The sequence below is a fragment of the Ascaphus truei genome, chromosome 15, assembly GCF_040206685.1.
Source record: "Ascaphus truei isolate aAscTru1 chromosome 15, aAscTru1.hap1, whole genome shotgun sequence".
NCBI lineage: Eukaryota > Metazoa > Chordata > Amphibia > Anura > Ascaphidae > Ascaphus > Ascaphus truei.
This window is the reverse complement of record NC_134497.1, coordinates 35,047,036-35,069,203: the sequence shown is the minus strand read 5'-3', so window position 1 is coordinate 35,069,203 and position 22,168 is coordinate 35,047,036. Positions and strand designations below refer to the sequence as shown.

The 22,168-nt window shown below is 49.4% G+C and overlaps 1 protein-coding gene across 2 annotated transcripts in view; it reads left to right on the top strand.

Moving 5' to 3' along the window:
* Positions 1–16,102: 16,102 nt before the first annotated feature.
* LOC142466800 (uncharacterized) overlaps positions 16,103–22,168 on the top strand; it is a 124,075-nt gene continuing 118,009 nt past the window's right edge. For both annotated transcript variants that reach the window (XM_075572244.1, XM_075572247.1), the window contains exon 1: positions 16,103–16,239. The gene's annotated coding sequence lies outside the window, so the exon portion shown is untranslated. The remainder of the gene's footprint in view (positions 16,240–22,168) is intronic.

Genomic DNA, 22,168 nt, shown 5'->3' with positions numbered 1-22,168 from the left:
ACGGTAACTGCACTGTGTCATGCGTGCGCGTCTGTGTTTGTGGGCGTGCACTGGGCGTTAGCCGAATGTTAATTGAGTGGGAGGAGTGTTTGCGTGCGCTTCACGCTGGCTTAACATGACGTTACACGTATTGCATTTGCGCATTGTGTTATCAGCCGTGCTTTCTGTCCACACACGTCTGTTTAAAAAGAATACAGATGTAGTCGTTTAGAACGAATGTAGTTTCTCCTTCATTGTATTAGAAAGAAATATTTTATGGTTAATGGTATTTACAACATGTATTGAACGCACAACGTACGCATTGTTTTGCGCATGCGCTAACACTTAGTCGAACCAAGCTTGAAGTGCGTGCGCACAGTAAGATGTGCGCGCACATTTTAAAGTATACACCCAAAGTTAACTTCATATACATAGTTATGCGTGCTACTAATTTTACAAACGAATACATAATGATGTATAGTTGTACTTCTAACATATAAGTGAGTGACGTGTGTATCTACACAATCATATAGAGATGTGTAACGCGTTGTCACGGATACATATATAGTAAGGTGCCATCTTTGACCATCATGTGTGCTGTATTTCAGAGATGTCGGGCAAGATACAATCGGATCAATGTATGATTTCAGAAGAGTCTAACTTTATACGAGATGATTGTGAGGAGGAGCCACCGACTACTATACTACATATGGAACTAATTTTATATTGCTTGCAGCGCTTACTAACAAACAATTAAAAATGTGATACCCTTATGCCTATATTGCATAAACACTTAATTAACATAATGATGTTGCAAAAGAGTGCAGCTAGAATTTTTCTTGAGTGTTCCTTAATTACTACTAACATTTTTTTACATGGTGTGTTTCATATATAACAACCATTCCCACTCTGCTAACACATTTGTGTATTCTATTGTGTAATGGAACGTATGACTGTCGAAACTATGTAATCATAATCATAATAATAATAATAGTATGTTCTTGTATAGCGCTACTAGTTGTACGCAGCGCTTTACACAGACATTTTGCAGGCTGAGGTCCCTGACCCGTGGAGCTTACAATCTATTTTTTGGCGCCTGAGGCACAGGGAGATAAAGTGACTTGCCCAAGGTCACAAGGAGCCGACATCGGGAATTGAACCAGTCTCCCCTGCTTCAAACTCTCTGTGCCTGTCTGTGTCTTTACTCACTGAGCCACTCCTTCTCCCAATATAAAGGACACTTACAACCAACTAGCCATTTATAGTCAAAAATTTCTTGTTACATGGGTATGTTGATGAAATGGTTGGGGACTGTAGCAAAGAATGTTATTGGCAAGATGTTGTGGTCCCCTACAATGCATGATGTTATGAATATTACATCAACATCATGTAATGAAGTACGTTTATGTGTATATTTCATGTAACAAGCTAAGTATAGTTTACTGTGTTCATTAAACTTTCTAAACATAAATAGTACAGTCAATATGATGATATAAGCTACCATAATAAACCTGCTGTTATCATTTGTCGGTGTTATACATGGATCATAAACAAATTGATACAGACACAAACAGTTGTATTAAAAAGTGTGCCTATGCTAATGTGCATGTGATTGACGTTTATATTTTGAGAATACTTGTTCATTATCATCATGATAATGATGAAGTGACGTCAATGACATTCCAAATATATTAAGAACATTGTGATTGTGGGTAATTATTAATGCAAAATTACACTTACATTTCTGACACAATTGTGGTTTTGATTACAGTTTGCCACTTGTTACATGTAGGTCACATCAACACACATGTGTGACTTATACATACACATGTGACAATGTTTCATTAATGTTGACAAATAATTTATAGCATTAATAATCACCTACATTGCTAAATATAAGATGTACAACGCATTGCTGTGATTACAGGCATTCATGCATGTAGTGTTATGATCAGTCAATTTCATCCATGATTAATGAGCTCCCGTAAGTAAAAAAATATCTACAGTTATCCCCTTCTCTCCAAACACCTGTATATTACATCAATGGTACTTATAAGGGAACATACATTAAATGTGATGAAATGGGAGTAATCATTTTATAATACAATGCACATTAAACCTCATTAGTAGGTAAATGCAAGTACATGATACAGAAAGTACATGTATGTAACATTTATCGTTTACCAATATGTTGGATTTGTACTTCAAATAATTATACGAATATTGAGGTAGGCACTTCTTATGACAGATGTCAGCAAATATACATACCATGATCAGTCATACTGGAGATATACCTATAATGCAATGGAACAATATATAAATTGCAAACATTGACATGCCATCTTCAGTACCGTAAGCAACACAGCAAAGTGTGTATTTGGTGTTAAATGTGCAACACCATGTATATTTTATGACATTCAAAATGTAAACCAGACTGGTGTACACATCATATGGATGTACATGTTACACTGCAACAATAACATTGTATGTAACCATACTGCAAGAATGAATGACTATGGCCATACTATGTGTATTGTGTTTGCATGAGGAACAACACAAAGTTAAAATATTACTGGTTTGTTACACCAGTTGTATTCACATACACACAACTAATTTACAATGGAAGAGGGATTATATAACCTGTGCAACAATAACATACCGGTGCCACATCCCTTTGTGCACACAGCAGAGAAAAGAAAGGTGTGCAACCCATATTCATCTGTGTCCTAACAGAAGGTTATATAAAGAAACATTATTGTTAATATAACATAATTAATCTATAACAGTAGTACTAGGAACATATATGTTTTTACTTACAAGAAAAAAACGAATTTATGAGATTCTGGCGTGTCTGGCCACCACTGGCTGTTTGTTCATTTTCAGCAGCTACATGGGTGGGATGCTCGTCTACCAAAGGCTCAGCTATGTCTGATTGTACATTGTGTCTGAGTGCCACATTGTGCAAAATGCAACAGGCAATAATAATATCAGACACTTTTTGAGGCTTGTATAGAAGAGCCCCACCAGTTCTGTCTAGACACCTAAATCTGGTTTTGAGTAGGCCAAATGTCCTCTCTATAACAGATCTTGTAGAGATATGGGCTGCATTGTACCTCTCCTCTGCTTCAGTTTGAGGGTTTAGCACCGGAGTCAAGAGCAACGGCCTAATTCCGTATCCTGAGTCACCTATAATCAATGGAGCACACATAAGCTTACATTAGTGATAAGATTCTACAATGAAAACATTCCTAAAGAAAAATGTGTTTTGTGTTACAACATCCAAATCTGTACTCACCCAGCAGCCAACCATGTTCAAAATGTCCCTCTTCGAACGCATGGAAGACTGAAGAGTTCCTCAGGATAGAGGAATCGTGACTGGAACCAGGGAATTTGGGTACCACATGCATTATCCTCATCGTGGCATCACATACCACCTGTACATTCAGTGAATGGTAGTGCTTATGATTACGGTAAACATGCTCACTCTGACTAGGTGCAATCAAAGTAACATGTGTCCAATCGATTGCACCCAGCACACATGGTATCCCTGCTATATTATAAAAGCCATTCCTGACTTCCAGCCACTCTGTCGCCTCTGTAGGAAAATGAATATAATTCCTAGCGCGTCTATTGAGTGCATAGAGAAACTGGGTAAAGGCCCGCCAGAATGTAGATTGCGAGACCCCGCCCACTATGCCCACAGTTGTCTGGAATGACGCGGAAGCAAGATAATGTAATGAGCACAGCATTTTAACAAGCCCAGGGACTGCACGACCTCTGGCTGTCACAAAATCTAAATCTCCCCTTATCTCTTCATAAAGAGATAAGATTGCTGCTGAACTCAAACGATAGCGACTGACTATCTCCTCCTCACTCATCCCATCTAACAGGGTTCTCTCCCTGTACACACGCGGACGAGGCACAACTTGTCTCCTCTGTCTTCTCCTCTGATCTCCTGTCCCTCTGCCTGTCCCTCGGCCTGTCCCTGTCCCTGTCCCTGTCGTATCCGCGTGCCTGTCCCTGTCACTGTCCCTGGCTCTGTCCCTCCCTTGCCCTATATCATTCTCTTCATCAGCAAGCATGTCATGAAAAAGAATGTTCCTCCGTCTCCTAAACAATCGCAACATTTTGAAATGAGTAGCTGTGAATGAGCAGGTAATGGGCGTCCTTTAAATAGGTATGTGATGATGTCAGGTGACATAGTAAAAAGCAAGGTGTTACATTAACATATTAAAGTACTTTGCTCACAAGCTGTGTCCATTTGAACAAATAATTATTTGTTCTGTGTATTGAGCAGGCAATCATGATATTTGTCAATGATGTAACGTGAAGCTTTGTACAAACATTGTTTGACAATTATGAGTGTAATGTGCAATGCATGTAACACTTCTGAATGCAACAGTCAGTCATGTAAATAGACAAAAAGCCTGAGATTGCCGTGGAAAATGTTTGCTGCAACATGTGTAATTAGCCATGTTATTGTCACATGTTGACAACAATGAATTGTCGTGTGCATATGCATATATTTATGTAATGAGGATAGTTGCTATAGAATCAGTTTGAAAGGTGTCACAATGATTAATTACTGTACATGTGTGTATAAGTTAGGTTGAAGTGCTTGTAATGCAACGGTTACAATGTGAACATGCAATGTGATTGAGTGTCCAATAAGTGACGTCATGAAAAAAGGGAGGACCCAAAGTACAGGTAAACATGAGAATAAAGATGTACATGAACGTTTAAAGATGCGTTACACATTACAAGCATTGTGTAATGTAAAGCAACATGAATATACGGTGTATGTGTTAGATGTGTGACATGTGTAACATCAAATAAAGAATTGTCGCTCAGTTCAGTAAAATGTGTGATATGATGTGAGGTTCTCCTTTAAGAGTTGAGTATAGGATTTTCCCTTGACACATCATCACATGATGAGTAATGTGACACGCAAATGCTGAAAACATCTAAAAGTACAATGTAAATGAAATAATACACGTCAGGTGTGACACAATGCAGTGAATGCCCCCCACACTGTAATGCTAATCACATTTGTATTGTGAGCAATGGAACGTAAACTGTACTATAATGTTATACGTCCCCGCTCCATTGACTCCATTGATGTGCAGATGATTTTTTTTTTCTAAGTGCCGTTCCGGCAGCCTTAGCGATCGTTCTCCCCTCCAACTTGCCTACTTTAGTTGGCGGGAGAAATTGGCCATAACATCTCAATTTCTTTGTGCCGATCAGCCCCGATAAGCTGATTTTGGTACTTGAATACAGCCGATTTAAAAAAGTGGCGATAAGTGCCGAAAACAGGCTTATCGACAGCAGACTGGCCATAACAAAATTATCGCCTACGAAACCTGCCGAAATCAAGCACATATCGCCGCTTACTGAATCTCAAACCCTATTTTGCCTATAAAATGGCGAAAAAACCCTTATCAACGCTTACTGCATAGAGCCCTTAGACTGGTGGTGGATGTAAGAGTCTCTGGTAGGTTGTTCCAGTTTTGGGGTGCACGGTAAGGTAAGGAGGAGCGGCCGGATACTTTGTTGAGCCATGGGACCATAAACAGTCTTTTGGAGTCTGCTCTCAGGTGATAGATGCTGCATGTGGTAGGGGTGAGGAGCTTGTTCAGGTAGCTGGATAGCTTGCCCATAAAGAATTTGAAGGCAAGACAGGAAAGGTGAACTTTGCGCCTAGACTCGAGTGATGACCAATCTAGTTCTTTGAGCATTTGATGTGTGTTATAGTTGCATTGGAGAACAAAACGACAAATTGAGTTGTCTAGGGTGTCAAGTTTGCTAAGGTGGGTTTGAGGTGCCGAGCCATATACTATGTCTCCATAGTCAATAATTGGCATTAGCATCTGCTGTGCGATACGTTTTCTGACCAGGAGACTTAGGGAGGATTTGTTCCTGTAAAGTACCCCTAGTTTGGCATAGGTCTTGGTTGTCAGGGTATTAATGTGCATCCCGAATGTTAAGTTATGTTAATTTAATTTATAATTTATAATTTAATGTTAAATTATCTAGGTTCGTGCCGGGATCCTCTCCACTGTGCCCTCGTCAGTGCGGGGGATCGGCCGACCTGTTACATATGCTGTGGTCCTGCCCGCGGATCTCTCCAGTATGGGAGGAAATCAGAAATTGGATCCAGAGACATTTTGATCTCACAATACCCCCAGACCCATGGCTGTTGCTGCTGAACAGACCATTGGAGGGCCTCACCAAAGCACACAACAAACTAATTGCTCATTTTGCAATAGCAACGCGGTGCGAGATCGTAGCATTATGGAAATGGCCTGATATCCCAAACATCCCAAAGATTCGGAATCGCATGTGGTTTATTTGCCAGATGGAAAAGTTAACGAGTTTAGTTAACGACACTGGCGACAATTTCCTAAAAGTCTGGATGCCCTGGTTGGCACAGACAGATATCCCGGGGATTGAAAGGACCTCAATCTGGCTATGATAGCTATAGGTGCATTCTCCTTGGGCGGTGCTCCACACTGCCAGTACCTGGAATCCAAGACAGCGGTGTTACAAAATAGACCACACGAGAAGGAACTGGGTCCCAGCGAGAACGGGCGGGTCTGGTTCGTCTCCCGGGATGCGTGTGTTGCCTCTTGCCCTGCCCCCCCAGCCGGCTAAGCTACCCCCCCTCTCCATTCTTCCCATCCCGACCTCCCCCCCCCTTTTACCCCCTGTGACAGGGTGAAGTCAACCCCTATCAATTATGCATGGGAAACATATGTCTGAGTGCTTCATCCAGCACTCATAAGGGTTAACTCAGGTGGAAGTTAGGTAATCAGGAAGTAAGCTGACACCTGAGAGCCAGGAAGGTAGATAAGGATCTTGTTACCAGCAGTTGCGGCCTGTCTCAGATGAGAGCACATGGATAGATGTGCTGCTAGCCAGAAGGATACAGCACACTACTTACTGCAGCCAAAGTAAGATTTGTTTCATTTGTTTGCATGACTGCTTAAAAAGACTCTTAAGGTTTGGTTATGGTTTAGCCAGCCAGCCTGCTAGCTAGGAATGCTGTGTTAGTCAGTTTTCTCCCAACGAGGAGCAGGATTTATTTGCTTAAAGGGGCAGTGTACCCGCATGTTATGTTGCTGTGGAGAAATAAAGCCACTGAACGTTTTCATTTATCCTGAACTACACGTGTGGACTGTTCCCTGACCTCGGCTACAGGCCGTCCTGCCACAGGTGGTGTCAGAAGTGGGATGTTGGACGGGCCCTGTATCTGAAGGGCCACAAACACACACAGACGGGAAAAAAAAAATGGAGACAATTTTTTCTCAGTTCCTTGAGCAACAGCTCCAGCTAGCAGAGAAACAAGCTGAGCGACAGGCCCAGCAAGATGAGCAACAGGCCCGGCGAGAGGAGAAGCTACTCCAATTGCTGGCCGAAGGCCCAGCCCCAGGCAGACCAGGGATTCCAAATAACCCACCGGTGATGCTGCATAAAATGAAGCCAAACGAAGACCCAGAGGCATTTCTCCTCACTTTTGAAAGGGTTGCCACGGCCCACGGCTGGACAGTTGATCGCTGGGTAACGACTCTGGCTCCACTCCTCATAGGGGAAGCTCAGGCAGCATACCAGGCTCTTCCAGAAGACGAGGCCATGGACTATCAGCAACTAAAGGCGGCTATTCTGGATCGCCTAGGCCTCACTCCAGAGACCTACCGACAGCGGTTCCGGACAGTCAAATATACAAACAGAGACAGACCCCGGGTCGTAGCCCACCGCTTAGTAGATTTATGTTCCAGGTGGATACAACCGGAAAAACATGACAAGGCAGAGATCCTTGAACAGTTTGTGCTCGAGCAGTTCATACAGATACTGCCCCCCTCCTCCCGCTCCTGGGTAAAAAGACATGCTGCATTTTCCCTGGATTCAGCGGTCCGCTTGGTGGAAAACTTCCTGGGCGACGACACCCAACAGGATAGCTGGGAACGGCCGGTGCAAACACCAGTTGCTTCCGGTGATGCTAGAGGCAGGAGAGCAGACAATCGAGGGGGCTACAACCCGCCAGCTCGGGAGATCCAGTCAACCCGATCGGAAGACCCTTTCCCATCTCGGAGGGTTCCTGGTACAAACTCCCGCAGAGATGCCCATCCTGGGTCCGAGGCCACTGGATCACTCAAGGGAGGCCGCCACCCACAGTATTCCCCGAGAACCTGGACTCCTGTCACCCACCCGGTGGAGAGGATAACCCCACCAATCAGAAGGGAGGACCCCATCCAACAGCGGAGAGGTCCAAACACCGAGCCCCGTCGAGAGCTTCCACTGACGACCGAGGTTGCGGATTCAGGAGATGATGAGATGGACTGTTCATATGGCAGAACCACTGCCACAGCTTGTCTCCGAGGGGACCACAATCCGTGGTTAGTCCCAGCATCTCTGGAGGGGACAAAAGTAAACGCCATGCTGGACTCGGGCTCTGGAAAAACCCTGATCCTAGAGGGCCTAATTCCAAGCAATAGACTATCTTATGACTCTCCTTGGAATATCGAGTGTATCCATGGGGATACAAAGAGATACCCGACGGCGAATGTTCTACTGCGTATCCAGGATCAAGAGGCTAGCCTACTAGTGGGAGTTGCTCCCTGGCTACCTGCTCCTGTTTTACTTGGCCGAGACTGGCCCTACCTCGAAACATTGTTGGCCCCTACTCCTACAGAGCCTACTTCTCTGGTACCGGAGAAGCCCAGAGACTTGTTCCCTTTTTCCCCAGAGATTTTCCCCCGTAGACACCATGTCCCAAAGACACGTAAACAGAGACATGCGGAAAAAGAGGACTGGTTAAGAAAGGCTGGGACTCTTGGTAACATTAGTCAGCCCAAACGACTGCAGGTCATGGCCGGGGATGACCAGGGTGGGGAACAGATAGACACTGGAATTTTGCCAGACCTGGATCTTCCTGACTTCCGTCAGAGGCAGAGGGAGGACCCAGCTCTGGCTAGACAATATGAGAAGGTGGTACAGGTCAACAACAAGATAATGGATGAACAGGGTGTAAAAGTGTTTCCACATTTTGAACTGTTGAATGACATTCTATATCGTGTGAATAAGGTTACACAAACAGGGGAGGTCATTCGACAGATGCTAGTCCCTAAAGGGTTGATTAAAACGGTGTTCACCCTAGCCCATACTCTCCCATGGGGTGGTCATTTGGGCAGAGATAAAACCACGGCCCGCATCTCGTCCCGGTTTTACTGGCCAGGCATACATGGTGACATCATGAAACTATGTGAGACATGTCCTGAATGCCAGTTAACTAGCCAAAAAGGACAGAAGCCGGCTCCCTTTGTTCCTCTGCCCTTGGTAGCTGTCCCATTCGAGAGAATTGGGGTAGATCTGGTCGGACCTTTAGAACCCTCTGCGAAGGTACATAAATTTATACTCGTTGTGGTAGATTATGCCACCAGATATCCTGAGGCCTTCCCTCTGAGATCAGCCACTGCTAAACAGGTTGCTCACAGGCTGTTAGAACTGTTCTCTAGGGTAGGACTTCCCCAAGTAATGTTAACTGACCAGGGAACAAATTTCATGGCAAAGTTAATGCAGGATGTCCTGAAGTTATTGGAGGTAAAATCCGTCCGGACCTCAGTCTACCATCCTCAGACTGATGGATTGGTAGAGAGGTTTAACCGTACTTTAAAAACCATGCTTAGGAAGTTTGTGGACACTGAAAAGCGAGCTTGGGTTGAACTTCTCCCTTTCCTGTTGTTTGCGGTAAGAGAAGTTCCCCAATCATCCACAGGCTTCTCCCCGTTTGAGCTCCTATATGGACGCCAACCTCTGGGTATTCTCGACCTACTGAAGGAATCCTGGGAGGAGGAGCCCTCCCCCTCCAAGAATACCCTTCAGTATGTCATAGACCTTAGAAATCGCCTAGACATGATAGGTCGGTTTGCTAAGGAAAACCTCAAATCTGCTCAAGAACGTCAAGAAAGGCAGTATAACCAAAATGCTCGCTTGAGGGTCTTCCAACCTGGGGACCAAGTGATGCTACTACTACCGACATCAGAGAGTAAACTCCTTGCGAAGTGGCAGGGTCCTTTCCAAGTTCTCCGCCGCACCGGGGAGGTGAACTATGAGATCTCTCAACCAGGGTCCAGAAAGGGTAAACAAATCTACCACGTGAACCTCCTGAAACCCTGGAAAACGATGAGATCGCTGTTCATCCACCCTCAGGAAGGAGAGACGGATTTGGGTCCGCAGCTTCCAAAGGGTAGTACGTACAATGACCATCAGGTTCCCATGGGGGGGCAGTTAACAACGGAACAAAGGTCAGACCTACTAGAATTATGTGACCAGTTCCCAGATGTTTTTTCGGAGCTGCCAGGGCAGACTAATTTAGTGTCCCATAGGATTGGGACAGAACCTGGCGTAAAAGTACGGTCCCGTCCCTATAGATTGCCAGAGGGCCGAAAAGACCTGGTAGAGAGGGAGATAATAGACATGTTGGAATTGGGCGTGATCGAGGAGTCCCACAGCGAATGGTGTAGCCCTATAGTGTTGGTCCCTAAACCAGATGGGAAGGTGAGGTTTTGCGTGGATCTGCGAAAGGTAAATGCTTTATCCAGATTTGATGCATATCCAATGCCTAGGGTGGATGAATTGCTTGACTCGCTTGGTAAAGCAGAGTATATCTCTACCCTAGATCTCACAAAAGGATATTGGCAGATACCTCTAGCGGAAGAATCCAAATGCAAAACTGCCTTCGCCACCCCTCTTGGGTTATACCAATTCGTCACTATGCCATTTGGGTTACATGGGGCTCCAGCCACGTTCCAAAGGTTAATGGACAAGGTACTACGACCCCATAGGGCATATGCCACGGCCTACTTGGATGACATTGTCATCTATAGCAGACACTGGAAGTCTCATATAAAAAGGTTAAGGGCAGTCCTAACATCCTTAAGAGAAGCAGGGCTCACTGCAAATCCAAAAAAATGTGCCCTGGGTAAATCCACTACAAAGTACTTGGGCTATGCCGTTGGGGGAGGGATAGTAAGGCCACTAGCTAGCAAGGTGGCCGCCATAAAGGAAGTCCCCAACCCACAGACAAAGACACAGGTCCGCTCCCTTTTGGGGTTAGCAGGGTATTACCGGCGGTTTATCCCCAATTTTTCAGAAATATCTGCATCCCTAACAGATCTGACAAAAAAGAGTGCCCCGACCCAAGTTAAATGGTCTTAGGAGTGCCAAGACGCCTTTGACATGCTAAAAAAGTGCCTGTCAGAGGGCCCCGCTCTTCGGAGCCCAGATTTTAAAGAGCCCTTCATCATCCAGATGGATGCCTCAGAGGTAGGACTGGGAGCAGTGCTGTCTCAGCAATTTGATGGTGTTGAACACCCCATACTGTTCATCAGCCGGAAGCTGTTCCCAAGGGAAGTGAGGTATTCCGTTATTGAGAAGGAGTGCCTCGCTGTAAAATGGGCAATTGAGGCCTTGAGACATTATGTCGCCGGAGTACACTTCACCCTGGTCACTGACCATGCGCCCTTGAAGTGGTTAAACACCATGAAGGACACAAATCCAAGGTTGACCAGGTGGTATATTGCCCTCCAACCCTTCTCTTTTGATATTCAGCATAGACCTGGAAAGGACCATGGAAATGCTGATTTTTTGTCAAGAGAAGGAGTGGAGGGTCGGGCTTCAGCCGTGTGGGACACTAGCCACACACAAACAGGGGAGGTATGTGACAGGGTGAAGTCAACCCCTATCAATTATGCATGGGAAACATATGTCTGAGTGCTTCATCCAGCACTCATAAGGGTTAACTCAGGTGAAAGTTAGGTAATCAGGAAGTAAGCTGACACCTGAGAGCCAGGAAGGTAGATAAGGATCTTGTTACCAGCAGTAGCGGCCTGTCTCAGATGAGAGCACATGGATAGATGTGCTGGTAGCCAGAAGGATACAGCACACTACTTACTGCAGCCAAAGTAAGATTTGTTTCATTTGTTTGCATGACTGCTTAAAAAGACTCTTAAGGTTTGGTTATGGTTTAGCCAGCCAGCCTGCTAGCTAGGAATGCTGTGTTAGTCAGTTTTCTCCCAATGAGGAGCAGGATTTATTTGCTTAAAGGGACAGTGTACCCGCATGTTATGTTGCTGTGGAGAAATAAAGCCACTGAACGTTTTCATTTATCCTGAACTACACGTGTGGACTGTTCCCTGACCTCGGCTACAGGCCGTCCTGCCACACCCCCCTTTTTTTTTTTTTTTTTTTTTATGTAGTCATGCCTAACAATGCTTACTTTCATCTCTCCTGCTGGCAGCAAGACCTGGTAAGTTACAGGAATGCCAGCAGTAATTATGGAGGTTTGCCCTCACACCCTGGTGAGGTGCCCTGTGTATAATGGGAGTGGCTACATGATCTGAGTCCATTGTTAGTGACATCAGAGATGTGCCTGTTTCCTGAGGTATAAAAGGCACCGCACTGCCTAAAATTAGAGGAGACGTAGTAGTTGATGGTGCAAGATGAAGCAGCCAGTTAAATGTGCTCACTAGTGCAGTAACTAGTGGCATCAAGTTATATCAAGAGCCAGAGACAGCCAACTGTGGCCAGGGACCTGGCAGGGACATGGCCAACTGTGGCCAGGGACCTGTAGATACAGTAGCATGTTTATGCCTACAATGCCGACTGCCGGGCAGAGCCGTGAGCTCCACAGCCCGATGCGCCCAGTGTGGACTACAATATCTGTGGCCCATGCCAACCTTTGGGCCAATTCAAGCAGTAGAGGCGGCGGAAGATGCCGCTATGTTGGCAGCGGAAATTCCTGGTGCGCTCTGGAGGGAGGCTACGAGTTCCGGTGAACAAGGACCGGCTCCGGTTATTAAAACAGAGCCGACCGAGAAAACCGGTCACCGACGCGGTGATAAGAGGGGGCCGCGCCGCAAATCACCAGGCGGAATGCCCCGGCCAAATGCAAAACTGGAGTCCTTGGACGAGGAGTCCCTCAGTATTGTGGCCTTTACAACCCGACCACCAGCTTACCACAGCAGCAGTACTATGAAGAGAGTGCCACTTACCTGTGTCGGTGAGGATCGGAGCCGAGTCTCGCCCGTTCCGCGGCGAAGTCCCACCGCCGTGGTGACTAGTGGATCAGATGGCGGCAGATCCACTCCAATGCCCCGGAGTGGTAAGCAGAGTCCCCGCTTGTCCTCAGCTCCCAAGGTGGTGGTGGCGGAGGAAGAACAGAGCCAGGCCCAGACGGGGCCACGCCGGAAGGAGTTACCGGATGTTCTGGTGGAAGAAGAGGTCTCACTTGGGGACCCAACCCAAGATGGCGACGAGACATGTGCTTGTCCCGACATCGCTTCCGGTAGACCGAGTGGAACAGAGGGGGAGGTGACAGCGTCCCTTCGCTCAAGCAGTGGAGGTCGGACGCTCAAGACCAAGAGAAGCGGCCGCTCGACATCACGATCGAGGAGTCGAGAGATCGGAAAGACGGAGAGTTCCTGCGGCGGAACCGGATCAGGTAGCAGAGAGGAGCAGGTCCCAGCCCTTCAGATACCGACGGCTCGGCCCTATCCCCAATCCCAGACCCTAGCAAGACCCAAGGCCCTAGTTAAAGCCCCGGCCCCATTCACGTTCACGTTTGGGTCCTCTTCTAGTTTAGGGATGTCAGGGGATTCACGGGTCGCGTCCGATGAACGGACAGAGAGTCTGGACTATGGGACATCTGACGATGGGTCAGCGGGAGGAGGGCGGATTACACGCCGGGTATCAGTGTCCAGTGACTGTCCCAGTAATATGAGTGCTAATATGGGGAACCAGAAACTGGGTACGGACATTCGAGCACTGTCCGAGTGTACGTCGGGCATATCTTCCGGGGGTGGATTAGAAGAGGGAGAGTTAGAGGAGGAGGTGTCCGGGGAGGAGAATAGGGAGATCTGATGGTGGGCCCCCTTGTTTGAGGGATATGTGTCCTGGATGAATAGGACACGGTTTATCCTTGATCGGGAGGGGGTAGTAGATCATTGGTGGGCCAAAGGAGAATTTACGGAGGATGACCATCTAAGGGAACTTCAGGATAGGTGGTATCGAATTGAACGAGGGTGGATAGAACCCCGGGGTCCGGATGGGTTGGATGATCCCGTGGATCCAGATGAGCCCGTCATGGGTGTTGCCGGGAAGAGCGGGCAGTGCTAAGCTGACAAGGGTCTGCCGAGCCGAACGGGCCATTGTAGGAAAATATAAACGTACCCATGGCTTAGAATATCCATATGTTCCTGAACCCCTCATGCAGGAGATAGAGGACTGTCGGGATGGGTGGCTCAGGGAGGATATTGAGTATTATATGGTGACCAAGGGAGGTGATATTAAGGGGCCGCAAGCAGAGGAACGAATAGCCCAGTTGATGCGTGTCTGGAGTATTGGGCGCAGTATCTATATGCATAAGGTGGTGTATAGAGGGGAACGTGGCCTACCCATGGAATACAGTGTCACAGTGACAGACAAGGCGGGCAGAGAAGTGAAGAAGCCAGATCCTCGTCACTATTATTAGGAAGAGGCAAATGAGGTCTGGGAAAGTAAATCTTGAGCGCCCCTGCTGGTCAGTGAGCGCTGTGTTATGAATAATCATGAAAGTATTGAATTATGTGTTCCTGTTTTGCAGTGGTTCCTGGCAGAAAGGTACACCAAATTTAGGTCCCAGCCAGGTCGGTGGGAATTCACCAGGGGGAGTATGTAGTCATGCCTAACAATGCCTACTGTCATCTCTCCTGCTGGCAGCAAGACCTGGTAAGTTACAGGAATGCCAGCAGTAATTATGGCGGTTTGCCCTCACACCCTGGTGAGGTGCCCTGTGTATAATGGGAGTGGCTACATGTTCTGAGTCCATTGTTAGTGACATCAGAGATGTGCCTGTTTCCTGAGGTATATAAGGCACCGCACTGCCTAAAATTAGAGGAGACGTAGTAGTTGATGGTGCAAGATGAAGCAGCCAGTTAAATGTGCTCACTAGTGCATTAACTAGTGGCATCAAGTTATATCAACAGCCAGAGCCAGCCAACTGTGTCCAGGGACCTGGCACTGGGGTGATCTCCCGATGGGGAGAGGGAATCCCACTCCATTGGGAGGGCATACCTTTTAAAAGGGAACCACGGAAGAATGTGCGGCTGAGAGAAGAATTGTGAGGGGAAGCTGGCCCGTATCACCACGCACAATAAAGATGGCTTGTTTACCAAGAACCCCATGGTGTGAGTCTGCAATTACTCTCCTGGGGCCCTCACCACCACGAAGGAATTCCTCATCAGGGCCCTCTACCTACATACGCATAGATCCTGATGAGGTGGAGGCGCTGCACATAATGTGAGTAGGACTCATGCACACTACCTCAGATATACCGGTCAGGTTGACATCCCCGAACACACACACACACACACACACTCATGCACACACACGCAGGCACACACACACACACACATACACATACACATACACAAATAGGCACTCAGACACACACATACACACACACAGACAGGCACTCACGCTGCTTTCCCTCCACACTCTCCTCCCCACTCCCCGAAGCCTCGCCTCCTCCCGAAGCCTCCCCTCCTCATTGGCTCACAGCCACACCACGTGACGCGTCGACGCTAGGGATTACAATTCTCTTGAATCCCCTAGTGGCTGATGCGTCACAGCGTGTAGTGAGCTGTGCCGTGAGGGGGGACTGGGACCGGCTCGGGAGGATTCCCCTGCTGGTGGGGAACGCTCGTGCGCCCGCCGGGCGCAGCGGGTCCCAGGCCTTAGAGATACCCCCGGCAGAGTAGGGCCCGAAATGCCGTGGTTTCTCCCATATTTACTTCAAGTGTTAATACATTGTTTATTTACTTGCCAAAATGTACTATCCTATGTAATATATGCTTGTAATAACCAATAAAAATGTAAGTTAAAAAAAAAAAAAAACATTTCCTGACATTTGCTATGAACATCTGGCTTTGCTTGTCCTCATTACGTGAGGTTCTTCTAAGCCACGCCCCCGGCAGGGACACTAAGCCACGCCCCCGGCAGGGACATTCTCATGGTGTCTCTTCCCCTTTAACACTAACCCCTCTGCTGGTTATTATTACTGTGATTGGCTGCTACTGGTCACGTGGTCGCTCTAGACCGGAGGCACACAAGCAGCAGGACGCAATCCCTTCTCAGCCGGGCAGAGAGCAGCAGCAGCAGCGTCTCCCACACATGCAGCAGCTGGGAGGGGCCGGGAGAGTCAGGCAGGATCCCCCCTCTGCGGTGAGTGTCCGCGCGCCGCCTGTATAACCCCCCCCCCCTTCTTTCAGGGGGGGGGGGGTGGTGGTGTGTGTGTGTGTGTGTGTGTGTGTGTGTGTGTGTGTGTGTGTGTGTGTGTGTGTGTGTGTGTGTGTGTGTGTGTGTGTGTGTGTGTGTGTGTGTGTGTGTGTGTGTGTGTGTGTGTGTGTGTGTGTGTGTGTGTGTGTGTGTGTGTGTGTGTCCTAAATAAGATTTTTTTTTAAAGAAAAAAAAACTTTAATAAATATTTTTTTTGGGCACTATAGAACGTGCCTTATGCGGGGGCTCAAACACACACCCTGAGCCTCTCCTGCTCTAACAAATGAGCGAGCCCCGCTGCTGCAGGGGAAGAACCCCCACACATTGTAACTCAGGGAACCTCCTTTACCGGAGCGCGCCTCCTGTATCAAGTGATCAGGGCCACTGCTGCTAACAACACAGGGATTGTGGGTAACATGTGACGCAGCTTCTGACACGCCCCTTTATCCCTGGGGCCCCGGCTCCTAATAATGACAGTGTGCGCGCGCACGGCTGTGTATATGCACGCACACACACTGTGTGTGTGTGTGTGTGTGTGTGCGCGTGCATACACACAATCGCGCGTATATATATATATATATATATTAGCTGATATACCCAGCATTGCCCGGGATTTCATTTTCCCGCAGTGACTGGGTGGGAGGCAATGACTGGGTGGCCAGCAAGGGGTGTGGGGGGGACATGTGCCGACAGTGGGGGGAGATGTACCAACGCAGATGACGGGGTTGGCTCTCCTGTGCAGCTGTCGGTGCGGGAGGAGGAGGAGCAGGAGCACCGCTGCAGCAGCTCAGTTTGTGAGGAGCCAGGGCCGGTATGACGGTGATTCAAGACAGGGGTATGACGTAGGCGGAGCGGGGGTGTAGGAAAGAAATGCAGCAAGAATCAATAAAGACAAGTCAAGCACTGCACGGAAAGACTGTGAGCACCATGACATCGGGCGCAGCTCGAGGCTAGTTGGCCATTGGAGTCACCTGATGAGAAATGTCACTCAACGCACCAGGCTACAAATTTGTTTGTCATGAATGAGAAATTACTCCCTGAAGAAGCCAGCAATGGCGAAATGGCCGTCGGAGGTTGCAATACGGGGATCCAGTCTTGATTCTTGCTGCATTTATTTCCTTCACTGCATAAGAGGCTTCAGAGCTCGCTGGCGGCGACTCCCTGGGAGGATTGTGATTTCCCCCAACCTCCCCCCACAGCCGTGAGAGCTGTCCGGTGTCGGCTCACTGTGGGGGCAGCTCATCTTGGTTGTGCGGCAGCGGCTCACTGTGGGTGCTGGCGGGGGGGTTAGTGACGGAGGGAGGCGGCGCGCTGCGGGGGTGGGTGGGCATCTCGGCGGCGGCTGACTTTGGGTGCGGTGTGTGACGGGAGTGGGTGGCAGCTGCTGACTTACTGTGGGGCGGGCTGTCCGCTGAGGTGGCGGGCAGGAGCACGGCCGCCAACAGAAATAATGGGGCCCAGGACAAATGAAAGGAGCAGGGCACCCCCCTCACCCAACCCATAGCGCACCTATCACAAAAAAATATTTTTTAGCGCGCAGCTTTTACTTAACTGTTTTTTTATTGTGATACAGAAAAAAATATTACAATGCAACCTGTTTGTTTTTATATTTTCAACAAAAGACGGATTACAGTGTGACTGGCTGGCTGAGTGGGTGGGTGACTGGCTGAGCGGGTGACTGACCGAGTGGCTGGCTGGGTGACTAACCGAGTGGGTGGCTGGCTGGGTGACTGACCGATTGGGTGGCTGGCTGGGTGACTGACCGAGTGGGTGGCTGGGTGACTGACCGACCGAGTGGCTGGCTGGCTGGGTGACCGACCGAGTGGCTGGGTGGCTGGCTGGGTGACCGACCGAGTGGCTGGGTGACCGACCGAGTGGCTGGGTGGCTGGCTGGATGACCGACCGAGTCGCTGGGTGGCTGGCTGGGTGACCGACCGAGTCGCTGGGTGGCTGGCTGGGTAACCGACCGAGTCGCTGGGTGGCTGGCTGGGTGACCGACCGAGTCGCTGGGTGGCTGGCTGGCTGGGTGACCGACCGAGTCGCTGGGTGGCTGGCTGGCTGGGTGACCGACCGAGTGGCTGGCTGGCTGGGTGACCGACCGAGTGGCTGGGTGGCTGGCTGGCTGGGTGACCGGCTGGGTGGCTGGCTGGCTGGGTGACCGACCGAGTGGCTGGGTGGCTGGGTGACCGACCGAGTGGCTGGGTGGCTGGCTGGGTGACCGACCGAGTGGCTGGGTGGCTGGCTGGGTGACCGAGTGGTTGGGTGGCCGGCTGGGTGACCAAGTGGCTGGCTGGGTGACCGAGTGGGTGGCTGGCTGGCTGGGTGACCGACCGAGTGGCTGGCTGACCGACCGAGTGGGTGGCCGGCTGGCTGGGTGACCGACCGAGTGGGTGGTCGGCTGGCTGTGTGACCGAGCGAGTGGGTGGCTGGCTGGATGACCGACCGAGTGGGTGGCCGGCTGGGTAACCGACCGAGTGTGTGGCCAGCTGGCTGGCTGGGTGACCGACCGAGTGGGTGGCCGGCTGGCTGGTTGACCGACCGAGTGGGTGGCCGGCTGGCTGGCTGGGTGACCGACCGAGTGGGTGGCCGGCTGGGTGACCGACCGAGTGGGTGGCCGGCTGGCTGGGTGATCGAGTGTGTGGCTGGCTGGGTGACCGACCGAGTGGGTGGCCGGCTGGCTGGGTGACCGACCGAGTGGGTGGCCGGCTGGCCGGCTGGGCGACCAAGTGGCTGGCTGGGTGACCGACCGAGTGGGTGGCTGGCTGGGTGACCGACCGAGTGGGTGGCCGGCTGGCTGGGTGACCGACCGAGTGGGTGGTCGGCTGGCTGTGTGACCGACCGAGTGGGTGGCCGGCTGGGTGACCGACCGAGTGTGGGGCCAGCTGGCTGGCTGGGTGACCGACCGAGTGGGTGGCCAGCTGGCTGGTTGACCGACCGGGTGGCCGGCTGGGTGACCGACCGAGTGGGTGGCCGGCTGGGTGACCGACCCAGTGGGTGGCCGGCTGGCTGGGTGATCGAGTGTGTGGCTGGCTGGCTGGGTGACCGACCGAGTGGGTGGCCGGCTGGCTGGGTGACCGACCGAGTGGATGGCTGGCTGGCTGACCGACCGAGTGGGTGGCTGGCTGGCTGGGTGACCGACCGAGTCGCTGGGTGAGGGGGCGGGGGGGGGGGGGTATTTGTGCGGATGGGGCGGCTGGGGAGGTTGCGGAGCGGCCGGGTTTGGGTGAGGCAGGGGAGGGGGGAGTTGAGCGGATGGGGAGGTTGCGGAGAGGGGAGAAGCGCCGGGTTTGGCTGAGGCGCGCCGGGGGTTATTTGGGTGAGGTGGTGGAGGTGAGGCATCTTTGGTTGAGGCAGGTGAGGGCGGTGTGGCTCTCACACGCGGTGTGAGGAGGCTAATGAGAGCCGTGAGGGGAGCGGGACACACCAGCCAATGAGACATATAGTAGGCAGGGTAGGGAGGAAGTCCATGTATAGCACTGTGTGCAATCAAAACAAATCCCCACCATTCCAGGCAGTAATAGGGTAAGCAGTGGTCAAAATCGGCCTGGAATGGTGGGGATTTGTTTTGATTGCACACAGTGCTATAAATATACATGGACTTCCTCCCTACCCTGCCTACTACATGTCTGTAGTGCACCATAAGCATTAGGAGTTATCTATTAATCTCAGCACCTCACGGGGTCTTTTTCATTTACCTCTGTGGCTTTGTTTACATTATTTATTTATTTTTCCTTAGCCATTCAGGTATTTTGCTGTTTGCTACACTCATTCTCCCCAGCTAGTATTTTTTTCTGTGCCTGTTATGTTTATGTGGTACGTCATGCAGCATTTAGAGTACTTTTTTTTAGCTGCTTTACTTGCAGGTTTTTGATGAATAATTTTATTTTCTGTTTTTTCCATTAATTATTTTGAGTTCTTATCTATTTTTTGATCGGCCGATCTCTGTCACACTACTAGGGGAATTTTCTTTGCCCTGGTTTTGTTATGCTTTATTAGAACTCTTATTATTTGGTCTTTCCAGGTTTGGGGTTTATCTGTGTTTAGCTATTACAGGCAGTCCTCGGTTATCCGACACAATGCGTTACTCAAAATGGCGTTGTAAAGCGAAACGTTGTAAAGCGAAACACGTTTTCCCATAGGAACACTGTTTAAATGAAAGGTTCCGCTCCTGAAGGCATTTTTAACACTAAAATACACCAAATATTTTATGTAGGCAATAAGATATGCAGCACACACATAAATTATATAGTGTATATACTGTATTATATATATAATATAACAAAATAAATAATATATTAGATAGTATAATATAATATTATATAGTATAATATTATATATATACGCTCTTACGACGCTTTGCAACAATGTTTATGTGAATGTGTGTGTATATATATATATATACAGCTAAACCCCGTTATAACGCGCCTCGTTATACCGCGATTCGGTTATAACGCGGTTTTCCCGTGGCTCCCGTTTTTTTGCACACTGCACACACTCACTGCACACACACTGCTCATTGCTCACACTGCCACACTGCACACACACTGCACACTGCACACACACTGCTCATTGCTCACACTGACACACTGCACACACTCACTGCACACACACTGCTCATTGCTCACACTGCCACACTGCACACACACTGCACACTGCACACACACTGCTCATTGCTCACACTGACACACTGCACACACACTGACACACTGCACACACTCACACACACTCACACACACTCACGCACACTCACGCACACTCACGCACACTCACGCACACTTACGCACACTTACGCACACTTACGCACACTCACGCACACTTACGCACACTCACGCACACTTACAGACACTCACACACACACACTTACACACACTTAGACACTCACAGACACTCACAGACACTCACAGACACTCACAGACACTCACACACACTCACACACACTTACACACACACTCAGACACTTACACACACTCACAGACACTTACACACACTCACACACACTTAGACACACTTAGACACACTTAGACACTCACACACACTTACACACACACTCAGACACTCACACACACTTACACACACACTCAGACACTTACACACACTCACAGACACTTACACACACTCACACACACTTAGACACACTTAGACACTCACAGACACTCACACACACACTCAGACACTTACACACACTCACAGACACTCACACACACTCACACACACTTAGACACACTTAGACACTCACAGACACTCACACACACTTACACACACACTCAGACACTCACAGACACTCACACACACTTACACACACACTCAGACACTTACACACACTCACAGACACTTACACACACTCACACACCCATATACACACACACACACTTTCTCTCCCATATATACATACACACACACTCTCTCACTCTACACAGACAGGGGGTGGGGTCGGAGCAGAGGAAAGGCCGCGACCAGCACCACCACCCGCTCCCCCCCCTCCTCCCGCGCAGGCAGCGGGAGCACCGGGGACAGCGGTGGAGAGGAGAAACCCCCCGCTACAACCTCCATGCAGGCAGCATGGTTCTGAGGTAAGCGGCGACCTGAGGGACATCCCCACTCCCATCTCCTGCCCCGCGGGCTGTCCCGCGGTGACAGGGTGAAGCGGGGACAGGAGAGACATCCCCGCTCCCATCTCCTGCCCCGCGGCCTGTCCCGCGGTGACAGGGTGAAGCGGGGACAGGAGAGACATCCCCGCTCCCATCTCCTGCCCCGCGGCCTGTCCCGCGGCCTGTCCCGCGGTGACAGGGTGAAGCGGGGACAGGAGAGACATCCCCGCTCCCATCTCCTGCCCCGCGGCCTGTCCCGCGGCCTGTCCCGCGGTGACAGGGTGAAG